This window comes from Talpa occidentalis, unplaced genomic scaffold (genome assembly GCF_014898055.3).
Source record: "Talpa occidentalis isolate TD23 unplaced genomic scaffold, MPIMG_talOcc4v2.1 talOcc4.742, whole genome shotgun sequence".
Taxonomy (NCBI): domain Eukaryota; kingdom Metazoa; phylum Chordata; class Mammalia; order Eulipotyphla; family Talpidae; genus Talpa; species Talpa occidentalis.
Genome location: NW_023605131.1, coordinates 17,133 through 26,768, shown reverse-complemented (window position 1 = coordinate 26,768; position 9,636 = coordinate 17,133). Strand labels below are relative to the sequence as shown.

Sequence of the window (9,636 nt, the reverse complement as noted above, 5' to 3'; positions counted from 1 at the left end):
ATGATGGATGAATGGGTCAAGATGATTTGGTATATACTCACCATGGAATATTATACAGCCATAAGAAAAGGATGAGATACAGCCTTTTCAACCAAGGAGGTTGAAAGGTTGCCAAATTATGTGTAGCAAAGTAAGAATGATTAAAAAAAAAAATACTGGACATTTACAAAGCAGTCAAATCTAGTAACTTGAAATACTTAAAGAAAAAGTCAGCCGTTATCAATAAATATTTCGGGTTCTGAGGTTAAAAGGGAAAGAGAGAGAACAGGGGATTATAAGGGATAGGGGTGGGAAAAAATATGTATATATATATTTTCTTCATACCATGTTAACTTATATTTTATCAAATATATTTCCACAGGAATAATCATTTTCACTGACAAAAACACTGCATGTAACATTAGTATAGATTTAAAAAGACTAAATAAACAAAAACACATTCTAGACTTCAAGTGAAACAAAAAGACAAATTTCAAATACTAATAAACAAACCAGGCAAACAAAATCAATGATCAAAAAAGTATTTTAATATTACCGATGATCAGAAATTATTATCTGGAATTAAAATATTTCCCCCCAAAGGAAATTCACTTAGGCAACTGAATACACCTTTAAAAACAACTTATCTAGGCTTAATAGATCACTAATGATTTTAACATTCACTTTCTGCACTACTTTACCAATTTGAAAGATAAAACTGACATTTGAAGAATGATTACTTTCCCTGGGCTTCCCTGGTGACACAGGTAAGTTTCAGTGCTATCAAGCTATCTCTAGACATGATGGCATGAGTTTGATCCCCAGGCAGGGAGCTAACCCACATAGTGCAGCAGACCTCTCCTGTCTTGCCCACTGTTCTCTTAGCAGTGTGCTTCAGTCATCTGCCTGCTCTGCTCCCCTCTCTGTCTCTGATGAATCCTCTTACCACCACCCCACACCCCACCCTGGCCCCAGACCTCTGGCCTTTACCCCAGTTCTTGTATGCAATAAATCTTTTTAAAAAAAACATTATTTAAAGACTCTTGATTGTTGGCATTACCAATCTCCAATCATCCTAGGTGAGTAGTGTCCTTGGGTTTCAATATATTTAATTACATCCTAAAATTACTATGTCTTATGGGACAATTATTTTCAGTAAAAAATACATACATAGGAGTATTTTTTAAGATTTATTTATGCATAAAAAAGTGGGGTACAGGTCAGAGGTGTGGGAGGGTTAGAGGATTCACCAGAGGCAGAGTGGGAGCAGAACAGGCAGACTGACAGAAATACACTACTGAGGGGAGCAGCGGGCTAGCCAGGAGAGGTCTGCTGCTCCCTGGCTGGGGATCGAACTCAGCCACAGTGGCTGCAGATAGCGCCACCAGGGAGGCCCCTTAGGAGTATTTTTTGATGTAGTTTTTACAGAAGACCCTAAAGACACCACTAGAAACCAATTAGAAATAATGAATTCAGAAAAGTTGCAGGCTACAAAATCAATACACAAAAATCTGTTGCATTTCTATACACAAACAATGAGCTGGGAGAAAGAGCAATGAGGGGAAATACCACTCCTGTTAGAAGCAGAAAGTATAAATAGCTAGGAATAGATTTAACCAAGGAAATGAAAGGACCTGTACACTGCAAAAACACTGTTGAGAAAACAGTGAAGGCATAGAGAAGTGGAACAATATTCTGTACTCCTGGATCAGAATGGCATTTATATCAAAGTAATACAGATTCAATGTAATCCCAACTAAGATACCAAAGACATTCTTCACAAAAACAGAAAGAAAAAAAAATTCTAAAATATTTATAGAAACACAAGAAACCAGCCTCCCCGGTGGTGCAGCAGTTGAGTGCTGGGTTGCGAGCTGCCCGCAGCCTCTGCAGCACGGTGATCCCCAGCCACGGGCAAGGGTTCCACATAGCGCGCAGACCTCTCCTGCCGCCAGCTGCTCCCCCTCAGCAGTGAATTTGTTTGGTCCGCCTGTTCTGTTTCCCGCTCTGGCCCTGGTGAATTCTCTCACCCTCCCGCGCTCTGACTGTACCCAGTGCTTGTATAAATAAATAAATAAATAAAATTAAAAAAAAAAAAAAAGAAAGAAAAGAAACACAAGAAACCTCAAAGAGCCAAAATAATTCTGAGAAAAAAGAATGAAGATATAGTATTATCATGCTTCCTGATTCCAAACTATACTACAAAGCAACATCAAAACAACATGGTATTGGAATAAAAACAGGTACACATTCAGTGGAGTAGAACTGAGAGCCTAGAAATAAAACCACACATACATGGGCAACTAATTTATTACAGAGGAGTCAAAAGCTAACAATGGAGAAACGGAAGTCTTTTCAACAATTGGTGCTGGGAAAACTTGACAGCTACACATTAATTAAAATAGATCACTATCTTACACTATACTAAAATTGACTCAACATGGAATAAAGACTTGAATATAAGACCTGAAACCATAAAAATATGTAACCAGATAAACACTTCATTGGTAAGAAAAAGAACAAGTATTATTACATACACAATGTAAAAAATGATGAACTCTTGCCATCTGTGACAACAATGATGAACTCTGAAGGGAATTATGCTAAGTGAAATAAACCAGAAGGAGAAAGATAAATATTGTATGATTTCACTCTTTTGCAGAATATGAAGAAAACAAACCATTAGATTCTAAATCAACAGACTGATGGTTACCAGAGGGGAAGAGAATGGTTAGAAGGGGCTGATTGGTTGGTGACGGTGGTAAGCATGGTGAGAAAATGTGATCTTTGAATGTATATTGTTGTATAAATCAGTTACCTCAAAAAAAAAAAAAGGGCATATTTCCTTGTGATTGTCAACAGTAAAAAAAACTTAACTGACAAAAGTATTTCACAGAGGTTAACCTAATTTAATCTGAACAATTCCTTTGCTAGTTTACTATTATTCTATTTTACAGATGTGGAAACATATCACATGACAGGAGGGCAGCAAGGATCTGTCTGATGTCAAACCTTTCCCACCTAAAATTTTTCCAATTCATGCACTTGTAAAATCAAAAATTTTGAATACTCTCGATTAGGTTTTAAATAATTTACTTATAATATTAGTAATACAATCACATAAAGTATATGAAAATCTAATTAAATGAATTATTTCATTGTTATTTTAACTACAGAAAATGATTATCTGCTACATTAAAATCAGTTCACAGGAATATTACATTCCAAGATTTGTAATGGATGTCATAAACAACAAAAGACCATAATTTATGAACTTATCAAGTAAGATTTGGAAAGGGGGATACTACACTAATATACACATATCATATAACATCAAATCCTAACAGAACTACAAACTTGCTTTATTTTTATTTGCTCATTACATCAACGTTAAAAATAAAAGCTTTTATTAACTAGGTCATTTTTATATTAACTTAAAATAAATACCATTTGGGTTTCTCTGTTCATTTTCCAACTGAAACTGACCTTTAAAAAAAACTTTTCTTTGAAAACACTTTTTATCCAGAACTGTATTTCTGTTTTTAACTACAACATGCTATCACTGGTGTAAAGTTCTCTTTTAGAATCACCAGAGTAAAAATTAGGTAAAGCCCTTAAAACCACTTGAAGGAAAATGTGTTTCCTTCTAAAGCCACATGTTAATATTCTTTGCGATACCTTTAGTAATAGTTTTGAACTTTTTATGGCAGTTCAAAAGTCTGGGAGGCAATTTTCTTTCAAGCTATTTATCAGAATGGCTTTTACACAGCTGAGTCATATGAGTTCAACTTATTGAGTCACCTGCTTACAGCATCTGCCAACCACAATTTACTGACTGCAGCTTCCTCAAACTTACAACTGAACAAAATCAGGAAGGCCTGTGAACTGTTTAATGTTTTCCAAATTAGCAACTGAAAATACTCTTTCAGAACAGCCCAACTTAAAAAAAGATCTCTTTTCCTGGATGACTCCAACTATGGTACTCTCTTACTACCTTGTGTTCCCCCATCCAGACCCCAGAAAAAAAAGGAGAAAGGGTGATGATTCAATCTGAGAAAGAAAATGATATGCTTGCATAATGTTAGTAATGTACTCAATTAAAAATAGTTCCTAGATAAAAACTAATACTGAGCTTGAATATACAGACAACTGTGTTAATGACTTCTGTTTATGGTGTGAACATTTACTTTAGAAAATATTTTTTAAAAAAGACAAAGGGGTCTCTCTGGTGGCTCAAGGGTTAAAGTCTCAGAGCTTTCATGCTATCACCAGCCACTGTGAGAATCCCTGCCCAGGGTGCTAATTCACATGGCCCAGCTGACTGCTCCTGTCCAGCCCTCTGCTCCCTCAGCAGTGTATTTCAGTAGATCCACCTGTTCTGCTCCCCAGTCTGTCTCTGGTGAATCCTCTCATCCCCCCACACCACTGGCCTACACCCCAGCTCTTATATGCTTAAAAAGAAAAAATTTAAAATAAAAAAAGACAAAGGACATTCAAAATTAAAACATCACCCACTTTCACTATATCCAGTGTACTTCTACAGGAATAATGCACCTACAAACTTGAAGAACTGTATACCATACTTTCCTGAGAAACATTTAATACAATATAGTACAAAATGAAATAATCAACAAGCCCTATAACATGACAGACTTCCATTAGCCAAGTGACTTAGTCTTTTATTGTATGGTCCCCTAAATAAATATATGAGAAGTACATTGTTGTTCAGGAAAAAAAGAGGGACTTAAAGCTACAACTTTAAAGTATGTACATTTTAGGGCCTCCCTGGTGGCGCAAGGGGTTAAGCGTCAGCACTATGAAGCAATCTGCAGCTACTGCAACATCTACATAGTGCACCAGAACTCTCCTGTCTTGCCCATGCTCCCTCAGCTGTGCATTTCATCAATCTACCTGTTCTGTTCCCGACTCTGTCTCTGGTGAATCCTCTCACCCCCTACACCTCCAGAAATATATCTTAAATAATTAACAGAATTTACTGAAATCTTGAATGAAAATGTTTCTAAAGTTCTTTCATTAAGTAACATGTCACAATTTAAGATTTTTTAATCAATACTCATGACTATTATCTTTGATTACTATAGTATGATAGTCTTAAGCATACTAATATAAAGTACTAATATAAAGTATTACTGCCTCTATACCAAACTGTCACAGAAAGGCAAAATTTGAATTATAAGTATTTTCAGTTCTCTTGTCCTGTTAAATTCCAATCTACCAGCATCATACTTTAATCTTTACTTTTTAATTGAATTTGCATTATAACATATAAATTTTAGATATGTATCACTAAGAATCAACACATTTATTATACTACATTAAATTAACACTAAAAGTTTTGCTCTATCCTTCACCATACCTTTGTCTCTTTTTCCTCAATATACCCATGCCCCTTTCCTCTCATTTCTTCTGGTAACCACTAATAGGTATTATAATTCAAGAGTTTAGTTTTGCTTCATTTATTTCCTCTGTTTTTTCTATATATTACATGTGAGTAAAATCATATCGTTTGTCTTTCTGACTTACTTCACTAAACATAATTTCCTCAGTCCATCCCTGATAATGCAAATGGTAGAGTTCCCTTCCCCTTTTTTTTAATAGTTGAATAGTATTCCACATCTTTACATTCCCATCAACAGTGTATAAAGTTCCCTTCTCTCCACATCCTTTCCAACATTTGTTGCTGTTTATCATTTGGTTAATAGTTATTTTCACAGATGTGAGGTGATAACTCATTTTTGTTTTGATTCACATTTTGCTAATAATGAGATGATCTTATGGGCCTGTTGGCCATCTGTATGTCTGCTCTGGAGAAGCTTACTAAACTTTTTTTAATTGGGTTGTTTGTTGCATGGTATGAGTTCTTTATATTTTTTTGAATATTAACTAACCCCTTGCTGGATGTGTGATGTGCGAAATCTTCCCTAATCATTAGGGTGCTTTTTTATTTCTGTGAATTTTTTCGTTCTATGTAAATTTTTTAGTTTGATGTAGTCCCGTTTATTTTTGCTCGTGTGTGTGTGTGTGCGCACACATTCACACAATTACACACCACAGACACAGAAAAGCACATAGGAAGGTGGGTTTGCTTTAAAATAATACATAAGGGGCAGTTATATCAAACAGTTGGCCACAAATTGTTAATTTGTGTTTTTTAAGAACGTTTCTATTTTCTGTTAAGCTCATTTCCATTTTCTGCTTCAGAGTCTGTGGAAGAACAACTTAGGACCACTCAGTGATTGTTCCTCTTCATTCAGTGGTCTGAGTAGTGGGAGCTGTAGACCAGTCTTTAGTGTCAGGCTGAGCACACTAGTGGTCAGTAGGAAACTGCTGTATAGGCACAGAACACATGCATGTCTTCAGACCAGTCTGCAACCTCAGGTAAAGTAGCATCAAAATTGGGAGCTGAGGAAGTCCATTCACACAAATTCCTCCTTGGTAACAGCCTTTTCAGCAGTAGCATGTGCTTCCTTTTTAATCTCTTCAGGATTTCTGTAGAAACAGAGATGGGGTGTAATCTCCCATAGGTATTCAAAGGAGATGTTGCCACGTGTACACAGTTCCCTACATGAAATCCACTGAGTGAGTTATTACAGGGCATGGCAATGTCCACATAGCACAGATCAGAGTCTGTGTTACAAGAGCAAATGGTAGGCAGGTTAACATAACATGGCTCTGTCAAAGACAAGTGATCAGTCCTGGGATCAGTAACCACCAAGTCCTTGTTCCTGGAGAACTGCCTCGATCTGGTAAGTGAAGGCTCCGGGAGTGAAGCAGCCAGAAATAAGGGTGGCTCCAGTGGCGGCAGCAGCAAACTACAGCCCAGCTTGCTGGTCAGTTTTTCTGAACACAGTAACTGTATTAGCAGGGTTTTCAATGGCAAAAATCGCATAAGCTGTCAACAGAAGCTTCTTCCAGGTTCTCTTCAAAATGTATGATATAGATGTCATTTTTCCTTTTGTAGATATACTGTTTCATTTGGAAACAAAAACTGGTGCTACATGGGGTCCTGCTGCAAAGAATTTGAAGACATCCTGCATCTTCATTTGCAGGACATCAAGGGCTCCGGACATTATGAAAGTTTCCCTTTAAGTTATGATGGGAACTGAGAACACCACCATACGGACCCTCTCTCTACAGTATAGAAAGTAAATTAAATTGGTAACTCTTAATGCTGTATGATAGGTACTTGGGAATTCACTTACTGTTCTATGTTTGTGCATGTTTTAAATTATCTGGTGAGGTTGTGGGGAGAAAGTTTATATCACATCATCCCTCTAGCTCAAAACCTTCCCAAGGTTTCTACTCCAGTAATCAGAACAAAACCCTCCACTTCATTAACCAGAACAAGAACCTAAATATGAGAGCCTACAAAGCCCTACTTAATCTACTACATTTCTTATCTCATTTTCTAGTAATTTCCACATAGTTTCCTTGCTGGTCTTTAAATAAATGCTTTTACTTTAGGGTCTTTCCATTCTTTCTTTTCTGACACTTTCAGATTTTACTTTTTTCTGTAATACTTATGGTCTTACCTACTAGTTATTTTCTTTCTGTCTGCCCCTTCCCTCTAGAAGGTAAGCTATATGAAGGCAGAGAAGTTTTGTTTTTTTCATAGCTGTATCTTAAGTACCTAGAAATAGTTTCTGGGATATAGCAGATGTCCAATACTTGTAAAATCAAATTAGTCATACAAAAATGGACACATTTCTGAGGAAAGTGAAAAGGAGGTATGGAATGGTGCAAAAACAGGTATAAAAGGGCAGGAAGTTAACGGAATAACCTTTACGGGTAATCTTGTGTAACCTCAATTTCCTCTGTGCTTTAGGAAAAATATCATCTGCTAAGAAAAGAGGAGGAAGTTGAGTAATGATAATTCGGAAAAACTGCTTTAGGAAATGGAAGCTTAAAAGCACAGAAAAGAATTCCAACTGGTACTAAAGGCTCAGCTGACACTGGGCACATTACAATGGCATCAAAGTACTCAAGTATATCTTTCTCCTACAAAGTTAACGATTTAGAGTAAGGATTCCCAAAATAATTTTCTGAAATGATAGAAATGTTAGATATTAGAATTGTCCCACACACAGTTTCTTTGGGTACTTGAAATATGACTGAGATACTGAATTTTAAAATTCCATTTTACTTAATTTAACTAGTCACATGTTACTAGAAGCTATCAATAATATCAGATACTGTAAAGTCCTTGGAGTTGTAGGCAAGACACCCTCAGTCATACTGAATTCATGAAACATTTATGTATAAATACATGTATTTTAAATTATTTGTCAAACAAGAAAGAATGTGAGAGATACACCTTGGAATGGATCAGAACCAAAAAGAAAAAAAGAGTAGTTCATCCCTTCCCCTTACAGAGCTGGTAATAAACACCACTAAGTACATGCCCTTGGCTAAAGCAGTCTCAATTTCTTAGCAACACTAACAATATGCCAGTCACTTGCTAACAGCTGATGCCAAACTTGACTGACTGATAACATATAAGCAACACTAAGAAAAAAAAATCTCAACAATGGATTTGCAGAAGAAACTTATTATGTGATTGAAATGAATTCCTTGAAAGCATAAGTGGATGTGGGGGAAAAGATAAAATCCCACATTGAGGTGTCCCAGATATTGTGTTTATAAAGCCTATATACTAGATATTGTCTTAAAGGTCTTAGACTCAGACTTTATATATATGAGGAGGCCTTATATACCGTGTTTTTAGTCATCCCCATTTAGACATTACTTTGTACTTCCAAAAATGGCTATTCCATAAATGGGAGAGAAAAAAAAAAGAGTTGGAAGCCTTTAACAACAGCAACATGTTATTTCATGTAGAGTACTTGGTTCTTGTATAAAAAAATCTAGAAAAGCAATTAATGTTTTAACCCCTTATTTTATACCATTTATGTAAGAGATAAGTGAGTACCCTTATTTAAATGCAAGTGATAGAAATGTTACCTGCTTATAATAATCTTTTTTTAAAAGATTTATTTATTTATACAAGAACTGGGGTACAGTCAGAGGCGCAGGAGGGTAAGAGGATTCACCAGAGACATAGCAGGGAGCAGAACAGGCAGACAGACTGAAAGCACTACTGAAGGGAGCAGTGGGCAAGACAGGAGAGGTCAGCCGCGCTATGTGGGAATCTCCCTGGCTGGCCGGGATTCGAACCTGGTGCTGTAGAGCCTGGGTACAGCTTCACAACACTGAACTCAACCCACAGGTCTAAAGATCTCAGTCAAAATATAAATGAAAAACTGATTTAGAATTAAGACAGGGTTGGTATAAGATTGTGGATAGCTAGGCGAAAACATCACCTAGCTATCAAGCTTCCTCTTGAGTATCAAGACTCGAGAGGAAGCAGAGCTATGTTAACATTCACAGAAAGGAAACAGGTAATTTTCTCACAATTAGAGTTCTGGCAGCATCTGTTAGGCCACAGTATTCATTGAACACTTCTAAACTGACTCGACATTCCTACTGTGAAGGCTTCCACTTTTCTGGTAGTCTTAACCTACAGTCCAACAGCTCTAAATAAAGAAGTGGGGAGGGTCACTGGGAATGTCTTTCCATTAGAATGACTGAAAGAGGTGCTAAAGGCATTTAACTGTGCCAAAGCCAGAGATGCCTACC

General features: G+C 36.6%; 1 pseudogene; it reads right to left on the bottom strand.

The window, feature by feature from the left end:
- Positions 1-3,376: 3,376 nt before the first annotated feature.
- On the bottom strand, positions 3,377-8,669 carry LOC129144939 (40S ribosomal protein SA-like; annotated as a pseudogene).
- Between the last annotated feature and the right edge of the window lie 967 nt (positions 8,670-9,636).